At 36.6% G+C, this 17751-nt stretch overlaps 1 long non-coding RNA gene across 1 annotated transcript; it reads right to left on the minus strand.

Annotated features, from left to right (window-relative positions):
• Positions 1-2885: 2885 nt before the first annotated feature.
• LOC146734377 (uncharacterized) lies at positions 2886-11288 on the minus strand. The gene is made up of 2 exons (XR_014931474.1): positions 11162-11288; positions 2886-3526 (listed from the first exon to the last, which is right to left on the minus strand). It is a non-coding gene; the product is annotated as an uncharacterized LOC146734377 (long non-coding RNA).
• Positions 11289-17751: the final 6463 nt, after the last annotated feature.

The following is a 17751-nucleotide window of genomic DNA, read 5'->3' on the forward strand; positions in this document are numbered from 1 at the left end:
TGCATTCTTTTGTTGTCACATGACCCCTAACAATTTTTAATTCCCTTTGTTAATGTACTGATCATTGCATTATCAGATTCCCGGGGAATTATTCGAAATTTTGCATAGTGAAGCCATACCTACCTTGCCAAAACCAATGTATTGTATGTATGTTCAATGGGTACAAAGTATACCCTGGTGGTGGCTGAACTGCGGGAGTTCAAGCCCATTAGTGACCCTCAAGTAAATCCCAAAATGGGGAAAGGGGCGCAGCTAAATAATTATCTATTCAAAATTACAGGCACATATATGAACATATAAACTGAAAAACGAGATTGGAATGTGAAACACGGCATTGCGCGTTGTGTTGGCCACACTGTTTCTAATCCCTGCCAGGTGGGCTTCAGCTCAATTTCCCACTCTTTATCTCCTCCACTAGCTGGCTAGTTTGTGGGATTTGTCCACCCACGTTTTGTAATATATGCTAATACAGTTGTGTTGTCGCAATGGATGGGAACTGTTTTATTCTATACTTCATCTAGAAAGCAATCTAATGCCCCCCCCCCCCAACATATTAGGTATGTTTATGTGGAGCTGTGCTTTGCAAGGGAGCCACTCCCCATTCTATTTTCAAGGCGTCCATGACCAGTGTTATAGCCGCAGTTGATGGAGCAATCTGTTATCTCCGTCTTATGTTGGTTAAGTCCATCCACTTGATGGCAGTCAAGCTTTGTGGGGTCCATGATATTTCTCATGTGGCGATCCACACAACTGGAGTGTGTGGACCTGGACGAGCATACCTTTGAGAGCTGTTTGAGGCACAAGGCCTCTCATGGATGAAGCCATTTCCAAAAAGCTCAATAATTGTCTGAGCTGTGCGTGCATGCAAAAAGTGTGGCTGCCGGGTCTCTCAACCTGAAACACTCCCAAGAATACATTCCCGGAAATACTAAATGTGGGATATGATTGTTTGAAGGATGTGTGCTAAAATTACTGCTCTTGTATCAACCAGATATTGATAAAATGGATTCACATTGTTGGCCTGCTGTGCAGCCACAAAACTGGCACTGCCATTAATTTTGGGAAAAAAAACTGAGGCTACAATGGGCAAACATTGAACTAATATCTTGAATCAAATGTTTGAGTGATATCAGGAAATCCCCTGATGTACACAGCAGTGTACCTCTGCTGGGGTCACCATCACATAAAATGCTCTGAGAGAATATACTGATTCAGTTGGCTTGGGTCTATATTGTTCTTTATTGTTCACCAAAAATATGGGGGAATAACAGGCACTGCACTGCTGCCATTTGCCAATAATTCTCTCACTTCCTGGAAAATCATGCCTACCATTACTCGTGGCAGAGCCATTGACACTGGTGATGGAGTCAACTGAAGCTTTTTGGCCAACTTGATCTTGTAGCTGTGCTTGACTTCTGAAAGGTCCTACAGGGTCATTGTGGTAGTTTGCTACGGTAACCGAACAATTTAACGTCACAGGAAATAAGGGTTGGGAAACAAAATGAATCCTTTAATTCATACCACTGAAAACACAACTGACCCCAACCACATCCACCTAAACGATCATTTCCTTGGTTGATATGTTTGTTCCTGTATTCCCCTCGACCAGACTGTCATTATTGGGCATTCTGACCCTATGAATGAGATTATTGTTCGTGTGTATCTGTATTCAGTTTATCATATTTAGAACACATATTATATTGGTGCATCTATGCCTAGCATCATTGGTTCTGGCAATATGTTTGACTGCTGCCTCTGTTGAGGCCCTCAAAATGGCAAACTACCTAGGCAGAACTGGGCTAAACTAATTCCTTATATTTGGTCCCATTGAATCAAAATAGTTTTGCAGGCCCCTGTTCAGTGAATATCCTTTTACCATAAATACAACATTCTGGGTGATGTTAGCCATGTAAAAAAAGGGACACGTTACGATCAGCAAATTCTTGTATTGTCCATTGAGTGCCAGCTTAAAGCCAGAGACTGCAGCAAGCACTTGGTAAATCAGAAAAATGCAACTTATGTGGAAATTAAAATTTATTTAACATGGTGCCCAAGGTTAGACATTCTTCCTTGCAAAAGAATGGTACATCTGGGCCCACCAACAGTACTGGATCATATGATACAGGGTCCCCTTTACAATCTGGTTTGTCACCAGAAATACAGTACTGATGTTCCCACTTGTAATCAAATGGTGCTTTGGCGTGGTGTGGAATTTGCAACCCTACCTAATATCCCTGCCCTCAGCTCGACGAATGAATCAACAGCAGGTGGCAGTGGTATAACAGTGGATCTACACTGAGGTTATTGTACCATCTCAGTCACCTCATATACTTATCTATCCCAAGAATTTTTTCTATTTGGGCTACATTTTTTGAGTAGACTTTACTCATCAGAAAATATAGAACTAAACTAAAGGGCACTGGACCCCACACATGATCTATTTTATTGTCATATTGGATGATCCCATGTTTAAACCAAATTTGAAAGAATCCCATACACACGACCAAGATCTGGTTTCAGGACAATGTATATATCGGTATATACATATTGATATATACCGGTATATCACAAGATGTTTGATGCATGTGTACAGTTAGAATGTTAGCAGTCCTGGCATGTTAACGATGCAGCTGGAAATGTACGCTTGTACACACACACACAAAGATCAATCCCAATCAGTTCCCATTTTTGAACAAAACAATGTGACATAACAACCCACTATGTATGATGCTCATATCAAGTTTGTTGTGATCTGCCTTTACACTGCTGGGAAATTAGTGTGACCATGCCAACCACAATTAGTGTACACCATGAACCTAGGTCAAACTGTAAGCCCCTAATTTGTGCTACACATGAACAGTTGTTTTTAAATTATTAGACATAAATCATAGAGATCAAAGCTTTATGCTTCAATCAAGTTTAAATTTTTAAAGCAAACATTTTGTAGAATATAAACACAACACAATGTGGTATTGCAAGAAGCAGAAATAATATATTTTTGTCTTGTAGTTGTACAAACTATATTATTTGCCCAATTGAAGAATCTAACACTGCAATTTCAAATATTATAGAATTTTCCATAGTACTGAGCAATTTAATATATAGCATGTTTGAAAATAAACAATGCACCATCTTACTTATCATCTCACTCATTTGGAAAATATTGAGAGTTCAAATATTATAATTGTTGACAATATGCATAATGCTGACATGATCACATGCTTTACTACAAAGTGACCAACACTGACAAGGGTCCAGAAGAGAAACGTTATTTCTAAATTAAGTATAAATTTATAATCACACTTTAATTCTTGTTGTTATACTGTATGGTACCTTTGTAATACAGTTTTATAATATTTTTGTTATTATCATTATAACAAAATACACCATAGAGTCACAAAATAATCAGAAAACTGAAAAAGTGGTATACAAATACAATTACTAAAAAGTCATAAATCATTGTTACAGGTACTGAAGCCATTGATACCATATTCTTTCATTTCTCTGTATAGTATTTCCAAGTTTCCTAAAATAATAAAAAAAAAAAATTGTTAAAATATCTATCAAAACACAAAGCTTGTACGTTATGCTAATTTATCCCAGTACAGGGCCTAAGGGTTATTGGTAACAAGTCTTCCATTAGTAGTTAGTGTAGTGAGTCAGGTCAGGGAATTAATATTAATACCGGTAGTACCCAGTCCTAATTATAGGTAACAAATGACTCATTGGTCATTAGTGCAGTGAGTTAGGTCAGGTTCTCTGGGATTAATAAAACCCAGTCCTCATTAACAAATGCCAGAACAGAGCCTCAGGGATTAATAATACCCAGTATTAGTATAAGTAACAAAAGTCTGATTTGTACATGAAGTTAGTGCAGTGAGTCAGGTCAGGTTCCCTGGGTATAATAATGCCTAGTCCTAGATATAGGTAACGAAAGTCCCATTGCTAGTTAATGCAGTGAGTTAGGTCAGGTTCACTGGGTATAATAATGCCTAGTCCTAGATATAGGTAACAAAAGTCCCATTGCTAGTTAGTGCAGTGAGTTAGGTCAGGTTCCCTGTGTATAATAATGCCTGATCCTAGATATAGGTAACAAAAGTCCCATTGCTAGTTAATGCAGTGAGTTAGGTCAGGTTCCCTGGGTATAATAATGCCTACCGGTAGTCCTAGATATAGGTAACAAAAGTCCCATTGCTAGTTAGTGCAGTGAGTTAGGTCAGGTTCCCTGGGTATAATAATGCCCAGTCCTAGATATAGGTAACAAAAGTCCCATTGCTAGTTAATGCAGTGAGTTAGGTCAGGTTCCCTCGGTATAATAATGCCCAGTCCTAGATATAGGTAACAGAAGTCCCATTGCTAGTTAATGCAGTGAGTTAGGTCAGGTTCTCTGGGTATAATAATGCCTAGTCCTAGATATAGGTAACAAAAGTCCCATTGCTAGTTAGTGCAGTGAGTTAGGTCAGGTTCCCTGGGTATAATAATGCCCAGTCCTAGATATAGGTAACAAAAGTCCCATTGCTAGTTAATGCAGTGAGTTAGGTCAGGTTCCCTCGGTATAATAATGCCCAGTCCTAGATATAGGTAATAAAAGTCCCATTGCTAGTTAATGCAGTGAGTTAGGTCAGGTTCTCTGGGTATAATAATGCCCAGTCCTAGATATAGGTAACAAAAGTCCCATTGCTAGTTAATGCAGTGAGTTAGGTCAGGTTCCCTCGGTATAATAATGCCCAGTCCTAGATATAGGTAACAAAAGTCCCATTGCTAGTTAATGCAGTGAGTTAGGTCAGGTTCCCTGGGTATAATAATGCCTAGTCCTAGATATAGGTAACAAAAGTCCCATTGCTAGTTAGTGCAGTGAGTTAGGTCAGGTTCCCTGTGTATAATAATGCCTAGTCCTAGATATAGGTAACAAAAGTCACATTGCTAGTTAATGCAGTGAGTTAGGTCAGGTTCCCTGGGTATAATAATGCCTAGTCCTAGATATAGGTAACGAAAGTCCCATTGCTAGTTAATGCAGTGAGTTAGGTCAGGTTCCCTGGGTATAATAATGTAGTCCTAGATATAGGTAACAAAAGTCCCATTGGTAGTTAGTGCAGTGAGTTAGGTCAGGTTCTCTGGGTATAATAATGCCCAGTCCTAGATATAGGTAACAAAAGTCCCAATGCTAGTTAGTGCAGTGAGTCAGGTCAGGTTCCCTGGGTATAATAATACCCAGTATTAGTTATAAGTAACAAAAGTTCCATTGCTAGTTAGTGCAGTGACTTAGGTCAGGTTCTCTGGGAATAATAATACCCAGTCCTGGTTATAGATAACAAATGACCCATTGGTAGTTAGTGCACTGAGTCAAGTCAGGTCCTCTGAAACTAATATACCCAGTTCTAGTTATGTGTCCCATTGGTCATCAGTGCAATGATTATGGCCATGGCCTCAGGATTAATACATGTAAAACCCAGTTCTAGTTATAGATAACAAATGTCTCATTGCTTGTTAGTGTAGTGATTCAGGTCAGGGCCTCAGGATTAAAAAAATCCAGTCCAAGTTCAGTGTTCTCCCCAGACCCCAAGTCAAACACTGTATCTAATTTGCATAATTTTCCCATTGAATATTGTGATACAATAACTGTGTTAGTATAAAATTAGTTAACAATCTATCTACAATTAATTAAAGACGAGACAGTCTGATATTTTATATCATTTTACTCCATTGTCTTTTATGTATTTATCAAGTCAAATAAAGTTTGAAATAGAACAGCAAAACAAGCAGCCTATCGGCTGAGATAGCTCCGCTGTTAGCAAGGCACATTTCAATTAAAGAACTGAGGATATCATATAAGAAAATGAACAATATGTATGGTATGTATAGCAATCGGACTTCAAAAATATCACTTTTTATTAAAAATGACAAAAATATTCATCAAAATTAGATAATTCAAGATATCATCATGAAATGAACAAATCTGAGGGAGGTTTACCTGAGGTACATATATGTATAATATCAAAGCAATCAGACTTGCGGTTTTTAACAAGAAGTCGAAAATATCACCTTTTATCAAAAATTACAAAAATATTGACTAAAATTAGAAAATTAAAGATATCATCACAAAATGAACAAATCTGAGAGAGGTCCATATGTAGTACTTATATATATATAATAGCAAAGCAATCAGACTTGCTGTTTTCAACAAGAAGTCGAAAATATCACTTTTTACTAAAAACTACAAAAATATTCATCAAAACTAGAGAATTAAAGATATCATCACAAAATGAACAAATCTGAGAGAGTTCCAGGTGTAGTACCTATATATGTAATATCAAAGCAATTGGACTTGCGGTTTTAAACAAGAAGTCGAAAATATCACTTTTTACCAAAAATATTCACCAAAATTAGAGAATTTAAGATATCATTATGAAATGAACAAATCTGAGAGAGATCCACATATAGTACCTATATATGTAATATCAAAGCAATCGGAATAGCGGTTTTTAACAAGAAGTCGAAAATATCACTTTTTACCAAAAATAACAAAAATATTCACCAAAATTAGAGAATTTTAGGTTTTGACAGTCTGCTATGCACCTTTCCACTAATGCCTAGCTGTGTCGACTTTGTCGACAGCGGAGCTAAAAAGCAATAGAAATAGTTAATATGTTATAGCCAGTCAGTAAATATATTGTTATCCATGGAGATAACTGTTTATCATTATTTCGTGTCAACAAGTACAGTCAGTTTTAGTGCCCATGTCACTGTCGGTTCATGAGACCAGATTAGGGCAAACATTTTTTTGTTGTGAGATTGCGAGTTATCAAAATAAGATGAAAATAATAAATTAATAATGACAAAATTTCAAACTAAAGTCAACGATTTTTCATTGATCTATACCTTATGTGTAATGCTATGATTACCCTAACTTTGTCCGCTAAACCGTAACATTCTTGCATTGAACAAATTTAGAATGTTTTGTTAATTAAAATCAGGGTTTTTTCTTGAAAAAAACTGCAAGAGGGAGCACTGCAATTCAACGGCACCACCAAGTAGGGGAGATGGGGTTTTCCCTATCAGGGTGTGGAGCATTCTCTGGCTTCCTTTGGGCCAAAATTTCTGTCAGACAGGTCAAAGTTGAAGACTGAAGCCACTTGTGATCCCTTGTCATTCAGAATTTTGTGGTTGCCAGAAAATCTGCCCCCTAGGGTAAGGGGCACATGGCCATGGCATGAGGGCGATGCACCCCTGTTTCTTGTTTAAAAAAATTCCTGAAAATGATTCATTGGCGATTATCTTAGAACCACTAATAAACAGACTGGCAATCCAGGTATTTCTTTTGATCTAACGTGTGTCTCGAGTTAATGTTTTAATCTTAGAAAGAACTGGGGATGATAAAAAAAAATGTCCACAAAGTCATGTGATAACATACGACTTTGTAAGGAACTATGGTGTTTCAACAGACCGAAGTTTCATATTTTATCTTACATTTTGCCCTGATGTATCATATTTTTCAAGAGTTTTTTAATACATGATCAGCGAAATACAGTAACATAATACCAGCTCTGTTGTAGACATGGTGACGTCAACTATCCTAGAAAAATCGACTAACTATCAGAAAAAATATTATGGTAAAAGTCGTTCATTTTTCTTTATTATACATTCAAGAACATTACTATAAAGATGGTTTATACATTCAAATAATCATTACTTTCCTAAAATATGGTCAATTTTGGCTATAAAATATATTATTTGGCAAATCAACTTAAAACTCAACTCGCCATTCGGCAAAATTTGGCAAAGCATGAGCCACCAGCGTAGCCGAGACACACAATCGTTGGGCAGATGAACACCTCCAAACAACAGTGTTGCCAGTCAGTTTTTTTTCTTTGGCGACGCCTGCAGTTGAATAATTTTTGCTTCGATTTATGTACAGTTTTATTTTCAATAGGACCTAATTTCACTTGTTTTTTTTTTGAATTAGAGTACAAACTGCAAATAATAGCAGTGTACCAAATCAGTATATTTTCCGGACATATGCAGCATTTGTGATTTGTGAGACTTGTTTTGTCACATTGTTGCTGTTACGTGCAATGGGTAAATTATTAATATTCTAGTATTTGATTTGGATTTAGAGGGGCCACACCCTTGAAAGAACATCTCACAGGGTCACATCACTGTACCATTACGCTTTAGAGGTGTGGAGAGAACACTGTTGTTATACATGTAGGTAAAAATGTCCAATTTGTTGTTAGTGCAGTGAGTCAGGTTAGGTTCTAGGGGAATAATAATACCTTATTATTAGTTTTATAGTTAGTGCAGTGAGTCGGGTCAGGTCGTCTTCGATTACCAGGTAATAATACCTAGTCCTACCGGTCACTGGTAGTATACCGTAGTGGTTGTCGCATCAGACTCATGATTTGTAGACCCAAGTTCAAAACCTACTAAGGCTGAACATGGAAAGCCCAATTCCACTGGCCAAGATTTATTCACTAACGAATGCGACTTTGGGGGAACTTTGATTAAGGTCGGATAGTGCATTAAATTGCCATTTGATAGGAAAATGGCCGCACAGCCCTGTCATGTAGTCCCAAACTTGAATATGACTTCTGTGGCAAAAATGCACTATGTGTCAGCACTTGCAATTTGCACATAAAAAAAGTCAGGAGAGTCAACAGTGAAATTTAATGTCCGGAACTGTTGCCTAGCACAAAAAAATTATTAAAAATAATAATAATACCTAGTCCTAATTATGAGTAACAAATGTCTTATTGGTTGTTAGTGCAGTGAGTCAGGTTAGGTTCTGAGGGAATAATTATACCTTATTATTTGTTTCATAGTTAAGACAGTGATTCATAATATCCAGTTTTAGTTATACATGTACATGTATAGGGAAGAAATGTGTTATATACATGTATAGGGAAGAACTGTGTTAACTCCATATTTGATTTTGCAAAAAGTTGTGAGATAGAAAATTGAACTGTAGATGGCATTTGGGGGGCTCACATCTTTTCCATAAAGCCCTCCGTTAAAATAAGCTTTTTACCTCTCCTGTTTTCAAGCAACGTGCAAGTTATTTTTAAAAATTTTATGGTTATATTGTTCAGTTCAATTTTCAATCCCACAATTCTTTGCAAAATCCAATATTGAGTTAACACATTTCTTCTCTATAGGAAGCCATTATCCCATTGATCATTAGTGCAGTGAGTCAGGACAACGTTGTTAGATACAAATAGATTGAATGGTAAACTTTAGATTTTCAAAGGATTTTTTTTAGTAATATTATTTATTCACTTATGGAACATGTATAAATGATTGTTTAAACATTCATCTATCACAGCAAGTATTTGGAAATGAAATTAAGAAAGCATTTCTGTGAATTCATGGCGTCCCAAAATTCAGTAGGAATTCCAAGTGGTTACTCACATTCTGGAGCTACATTTATATCCACAATGCAGCAATAATAAAGATGGTTTTTGTATTGTAAAACTTACTAAACAAATTAAAATGTAATACAAAGATTGAAATAACCATGAATGTTTGTTATTAGTGAGATTAATAACAAGTGTATAATGAGATTAATAACAAAATTGTATGTCTTTTCTAAATGACTATAGTATTGCCTAGGCTGTTTTATAGCTGTGGAATCATAGCCCTATGTTGCCGACCGCATTATTTACGTGACTGACTCTGGCCGGCCCATAGGGCTATGGGGCCTTGTGCGACTGAATACCGGTTAAAATCCACATGCCAAATTTGGTCGTTGCGAAAATCACATTTTAAGACCTTCGAAAGTACTCACTATGTTTATTTACTTCCAAACAATGACCAGAACCTATTTGCGCTGTGAAATGATGACGGTGGTCATAAAAAATTGACTTTATTTACCGTACACCGAGTTGCAGAAAAATAACAAGACGAAAGACGCCATTTTGTATTCCAGAGTTTATAGCAAATTACGCGAGACCTATAATTTTGTACCACGTGACCGAAATCAGTAGATAAATTGCGTTTATGCAACTAGTTTCTATTATTAAACAAAAATCATACAATTATAAATACTGTATGTGATTGCTTTCTTGGAACAATTAGAATAACGGGAAGAGTGAGTTTTATTCTTCCACCACTGTATCACATGACCGCCAAACGAGATTACATTTATTCTGTGGCTAGGGAGTGTGGGATGTCAATGGCTGCCGTTTTCTCGTAATTTGCTTGGTTTCCGCGGTAATTGTAAAATATCACAAATTATTGCTTATTTATAAACACAAATTGCAAACAAAAGTTTGTATGTTATTCATCCAGCAATCAATTCACAATAAAGGTACGTCACACCATAGTAATCGAAAGCAAAAGCGATTTAATTTACGTATGCCAGATTTCTGTTATTAAACTGTGATAGATCCCGTAGCTCTATGTTCGTCGTACAACTACAAAATTAAAAAAAAGACGTCCAAATGAAATTGTTAGGGCGAAATTCGATTGTAGGTCGCACCAAAGAGCTACGGAACCGCAGCTAGCTGTTTTATTGACTATTGACACACCTTTGTCATTTAAGCAAGTGTATATTATACAAATTGTTCTATCTCGTCATGTTATAGAGAAAAAATATGATAAAATAAGAAAGTGACTGACATGTTTTATACAAGAATATCATTCAGGTTATGGGTATAAATTACTAATATCAAGACCTCATTAATTACTTAAATCTTGCGTATTAAAACATTTTAATTTCAAGAAAATAAATAGCTGCTAAAATATAAAAATTTCCAGAATGGATGCTACAACTTGACAACACCAGCGAATTCTGTCATCATATACGGAATATTTTACAGAAATGCATCTCAAATGGAAGAAACACAAAACGGAAAAATAGTATATCGCTCGGTGGCTCTGTTGTTGTCCGCCTGCTCAACGTCCGCATATAGATTATTTAAATTCAAGCTGGACATGTACATGAAGTTTAAACTATCACTTTCTGGATCAGATGAACTACCGGTATATACATGTCTATAAATTACTGTTTTGAGCAATCGATGCACATTCGAAATTGGAATTGAACACAACATGATGATGATAGAATCAAATGGACGACTCGAGACGCCGCAGCAGTCTGAGCAAGTCATAGTGCGATAGCTAGCTAGTAAATATCAATATTAGTATTGAATCGTCATATACTTACCTAGCAGCTTCGCCGAACAGTTTCGATGCACTAACACCATTTCAATCGGCGACGGATATGCTATGCAATTGATTTTTAAAAGTACGACAGTTGAATTGAGCTCCGCGATATGGCTGTTAGTACAGCCGATTGTTATACCCCCTAAGTTAGCGTCACTGTGTCTGCGTCAAAAAGATGACAATTCGGTCTGAAAAGATGCGCAAGTAAAGAAAACTTAAATTAAACATAACAAATTACTCCAAATTATACACAAACTGTCCAGAATTATTCAGAATTATGAGATTTATTGACTTAAATTAAACATAACAAATTACTCCAAATTATACACAAACTGTCCAGAATTATTCAGAATTATGAGATTTATTGACTTGTGAAGAAAAATAATAACAAAGAGCAAGAGAACGTTGGTTTTAATTTTCGCGGGTACCAAAATAATGGCAAATACCAAAATAGTGGCTTAACATACGTTATGCAAATATTTCAATAGCGTCGGAACAACTTCACAAACATGCATAGACTCGCTTCCTATCCAGTATTTTGACTGTGCACTGTTTCCGATGATCCGCTTGCGGCAAGAGACAGGCAAAACTTGATCATAATGATATGTCTGTCAATTATTCCGAGGTGCGAATAAAATAATGTTTTCAAAATAACACGTATATGTAAATGGAAACAGTTTATCCAGTCTGTCTTCCCGTGTATAATAACAAATACATGTACAGTTAAAGCTATAACAAACAGGAACGGCAACTATATACGTGATGAACAGGGACCGGAGATAATGTCTGATAGATGCAGTTTCGATTTGACACTGTCCTATAAAATGTCTAGAACGCGTTTATAAGCGGTCACTGATTGTAAAGGTAATATCAAGAATCATGATAGCAACCTAACCAAAGTATTCATTATTGACTTGTGTTCATCAATGCACTTTCCATACATCAAGCAACAAAAACCAATACACACCTACGGTAAAGTGTTCGTAAATATGTTGGTTGATAAGCACTTAACTAGAAAATAGCCATGATGCATTGCTGTATTTGAAATTTTGCTATTTTCTTTATTATGAACACTGTATTATATTATACCAGCATGTCAATTATCTGAATACGTCAATCTTATTGGTCGAGAGCGTGTTTTAATTATGCAAGCCATGTCTTGGCCCACGCGAGTTTCACGACATATGCACACGTGAACTGATCGAAATCTTTCGTTAACTGGACACCTAAAATGCTAATACCTTTTTTTGCAAAAGATGTCTCACTGTTTATTTTTATTTAGTTTATTATTTGCCCAGTATTTGTTTTTATTTGTTAATTTTTTGTGTTTTATTATTTATTTGTATTATATTATTATATTATAATATTGTAGGAAGTAAGGTTCATAGAAGAGTTAAATTTCAATGGAAAGCTATGTAACAGTGCAGCAGTCACAGTAACGAATGAAGGCGGAAATCTCAGTTGTGACATTGGTAATACTTCTTCAAACTGGAAGGCATCAGACACATCGCAACACCAGGTAGTATACAACACACTACATAGTTTGAAACAGTCAACATTACGTTTTTCCAAATCCATTACAATATTGATGTATTGTTTTATATTCTCGGATATAGCCAAGGGGTGTGTATGCATTTTGCACTGTACTGCCATAGACGTCAAAGTTATGTGCTAGTGCTGTCAGGTGAACAGTTCATTTGAATATATGTGAAATGATGTTAGTCATGTGATGTCATTTATATATTTGTTGTAGACATTTGAATTTTCAGAAGTTTGGCGTGCCACGCACACACTTGGCTATTATAGAACTTATCAGATGGCGATAAAAGAAGGTGTTAAGAGTGGGGATAAGATGTGGGCAACCATCAACATATCACAGCATAGAAATGTGAAATTTACTCACCAACAATTATTCAATTTCAAGGAAAAGGTACTTACACTTAATACGTCTATAAATTTCTCTTTAAAATCAGCTTGACTACCAACTAACCTAGTCTACACGAGTACCTAAAATTTTATACTTGGATCAGTATCAAATTTCGATTGAGCTCTGTTCAAAGTAAAACTCATCACTAGGAAATAACTAATGTTTATTTTAAAGTACTAGTAATCGTTCGTATTTAACGTGGTACATATTAGACCCGATATCAGGCCTATCGTTTGACAGTTTCTTGTACCAAATCTGTGCAATATTGATTACATTTATGCGATGTTACTGTCAACAACTACCAGACTGTTAAACACCATGGATCCAGAGGGCGACATTGTACTTTTTAACAGTATCCCATATAGTCGTACGAGTTTGTTGATATTGCTTGGAAATATTATTTCTGTTTAAGTCTAAGTTAGACAGTCCAATACAAGTCGGTAATGTGGACTTTTAGTTTCATCCGATATTATCTTCTAAAAATACAATGTTCTTTCTAAGTTAGTCAGACAATATGCGAATCTAATTTATAGATGACTACGAGTTTGGAGTTCACATGTGTCATACGACGCCAAGTAAATTATGTACACATAGTCACAGTACATGACTGTGACTATGTGTACTGACATGTGTGTCTTAGACGATAATTTCGGGAAAATGTAACTAGAATGAGCATATCAGTTGAATGCCGTGTCCAACGATACATAAATTAATTTACTTCAAAGGGATCGGAATTGCGCTGCTCGACCCATCACACGTTCCAAAAAAATAACAATACATTCCCGTGCATTGGCTTCCATTTACTTACATAATTCAAGATCATACTATTCACATACTAGGCACTTCATGTATTAACACCAACTTACATATCAGATTTCATTCAACTTCATCAACCTAGGTAAAATTCAAATAACAAGTCTACACTTGCACTGTCCAAAATCGGATTCAAGTCGTAAATTCTATGGCGTCCGCTCATTCGAATATGCTTCCCCGTTATTTTGGAATAAACTACCAACAAACATTCGTTCTGCAGCCACTGTAGACATTTTTAAATCAAAACTTACATCCCATGGGGGGGGGGGGCACCTAACCTAACACCATGTGCATTCTTGCTAAAAAAAATAATAGGCCCCTAGGGCTGGCAGCACATTGGCAAACTATACCCCATATTGCGGACGCAATGCAAATTTAGTACCCCTAGAGCAGACATATTGAAGAAAAAAACACCCCTATTGCAGACATATATTGAGAACATCCTACCCCAGTCGCGAGCATTCTCTGCCGTGTTTTGCACTCAAGTGAAGTGTGATCAACAGGTGCAGCCAATGGAGCTGTTCATCGGAACAGCTGTTCCAAGGGATTTTTGTTGAGGGCAGGGATTTTTTTCTATTTTTTTGTAGGGGGCGTAACATATCAGTACCCCCCAGTTGATGTCACACCTCGACAAGTTGGCGGTAGGGGGGGGTAGTGTTTTTTAATGAGGGCAAGGGAATGAAAGATGAATTTGGTCAGCAGGAGGGGAAGACATTTTTTTCAGGTGGAGGGTAGCTTATGATCAGCTTTTAATTTCCCACTTTCCTTTATAATAATAATAATCTTTATTGAAACCGTATCCCGGAGTGGGATCTTAGTTGAAAATACAATAAAGTAATACAAAAAAGATAGCAAACAAAATTGTTATAGTATTCTTCACAGTGAATGTTATGCAAGTGCTTTTCAAACACACGTGAGCTAATCATTTAGAGACGCTAGGCAATTAGTTGACCCAGTGACTGAATGAGAGATGTTGCACCCGCAGTAATGTTTTCACAATTAAAAATACCAATAACTTGACCACCTTAGAAACACCATTGTCACTATGGTTACCATACACACTGTCTTATTTAACCTGCATGTATATTCTCTGCTTTCACTTATTTTCCATCTATTTATTGGCTGGTGATTCGCAATTGTGGTTCCTTATTTATATCTTTCTGGATATATGTGGCAAAAGCGAGATAAGGAATGCAAATATCGATGTTATTTCCATTTTAAAACATTATTCACAATACAATCAGCAATATGTATCGCATGTGTTTTAACTTTAATAGGAAGCCAGAGACAATCAAGAAGTCACAAAGACTAAATTTCCATTTCGAATGGAACAACCTGAATGCAGACCAAATATATCAGCAGCAAAAGTTATACCACATGATAGCTTCAGCAGATTATGTACTAATTTAGATATTGAACGGGAGCAAATAGATGGAAGTTTTTCCGACTACAAAGGGTTTGCACAATTACTGGAATTGGAAAACGATGAGTGTAAATGGCTACAGAAAAAAGGTGATCCCACCAAACGGTTGTTAAACTACGCAATCAATAAGCATTTAAGAGACGGCAAAAAAACGCTCGAAATAAGAGAAACTTTGAAAAGAATGTTTGAAGAAATACGAAACACGGAGGCACAAAGAGTTATGGAGAACATACTTATCCTACATCGGGCTCACGTTCCAACCGTGGCAAGAGAAATCTATGAAAAATGGAAAGCTGTGGCGAGTGCACTGAGCTTTGGCAAAGATACAATCAGTGGAATCATTATGGTGAACGAAAAAAAGACCCCAAAAGAGACTTGCACGTTCATGTTGGAAAAATGGATAGATAAAACGGAGGGTGCAGTTCGCCAAATGCCATATTTGAAGGAATTACTCCATGCAGTGATACATGTGTTTGGTACAACTTTTGGGCATCGTTTTGAAAACATACTTTGTTCATTGGAAACAGACTTAAACTGACTTGCTTTAATATGGCAGTATGGTTCGTGCTCAAATACAAAACATGAGTTTATTATACACCAAAAACAATACAAATCATCCATCCGTAAAACGCGTTCGAATGTCTTTGCTGCTATTCTCGGGAGCGAACATTCGCATGGCAAACTTAAAAATAAAAACAAAAATGTCCTTTGGGATATAGTAGAGACTCTCCTGAACAGTGTAACAAAATGACCCCTACATGTGTAACATATATAAATTCGGTTGTTCAGAATTACTTCAAAGTTGAGTTTGTACAGAGCCCATAGAATTACATAGTACAGCGGCGCACGTCTTAGCAACATAGAACGTTCTGTGACGTAGCTCCATCCCGGGAATAATGTGACAGAAATCCCCGGGCAAAACATTTTGGTCTCATTAAATAATTATTATAAGCAGGAAGAATATGTATAATAATAAGGTTATCACGAGAATGCTGCAAAGTATGACTCGGGCATCGACCACTACTACAATTGTCGCACTGTTGTAATACTCTACTTGTGGTTTGTTGGGGGAAAGGTGGATATTCTTGGTCAGTGGCCAGGGAAATCAGAAGTCACCGGTTTTGAATCCTGAGGGGAATCACTCGTTCGACTTGGCTGTTCCGGGGTCACGGCGCTTGTGTCACAGGGTCAATACACATGCATGATTTGATAGAAGACACAGTTATTGTTGGTTTCCATGGGAATACAAACTACTAATATAAGACTGTTATTCACACCTGAGTTGTGGATAACATGCTGGTAGTTGGTTGTTATTGCCTATACCTGATATGGAAAAGTGATTCTCTGAATAAAGTTGTCACCCCTTTCAAAAAGGAATTGCTATGTTAGATGCGGTGAATGAAGTATGTGATATCTCTTACAGTAATATGACTGCTCTATCTGAAAGTTCAAGTAAAATTGCAACTGTAGTAGACACTGGGTCTATTTGATATCAACAACTTGAATCTTTTGCAGATGGGTTCGACCAATTGGGACAAGATTCGGACTGCAAAGGACAGTGAAGAAATCAAATGCAAAATCATAGCATTAAATTGACCTCTGGGTTGGTCAAGGTGTCTGTGTTCTAAATACAGAATTTGGAGTGCATGTTGAATGAGGTTCAACGTTAACCGCTGTATTTGCATCCCCTGATTATGGAATTTAACCCACAAAACCAAAACATGAAATTATAGAAATTACTAGTTGAGGTGAAAACATTTGTGCCAAAAATAGATCATAATTTGGTTGTACCGCTAATGCCAGTAGTTCGAGAGATGAGATGAGGCGAAGAGTTGTGATGAGGATTTGTGAGACTTTACAATTGTCTTGAGATCCAACTCTATGATGTTGTCTTCAGACATAAACTGTTTGAAATCACTCTGGATGAGAATCAGGTGTGGTAACTCTGCTTGCCATGGTAATGAGTAGGTTTGCCCCAGACACGCCCATACCTCCATGACGGTTTATTCTATTTCTAAAATACAAATCACATGACGTTCTTCATAAGACATCTATCATGCTTTATGGCTGCTAATACACATCAGTCACTTTTGATATTCAGACATTTATCAACATGATTGTGGACGAATTTTGAGTATTTTAAGCAAAGATGCAACTTTAAAGAATTTGCTGCTATATGGTTGTTGTGCAGGTGTGAAATGTTTAAAATTCAAAAATCTTCTTGTTAAGTTGTTTGCTAAGCTAAGCGACTCTCCAGCTTACTACCGAGATCCAATAAGCATACGAGATTCACTCTCTTGTGACTGGTCCGGCATCAATGCATGCAGCGATGCCCTATCAGTAACTGAAAATGCCTTTGTTACTTGCTTGCATGTTAGTAGTAAACTTATTGTAAACTAAGTGTCTTAAATATACAAAGTGATAAAAC

Source organism: Saccoglossus kowalevskii, chromosome 14 (assembly GCF_978046115.1).
Source record: "Saccoglossus kowalevskii chromosome 14, keSacKowa6.1, whole genome shotgun sequence".
Taxonomy (NCBI): Eukaryota; Metazoa; Hemichordata; class Enteropneusta; family Harrimaniidae; genus Saccoglossus; species Saccoglossus kowalevskii.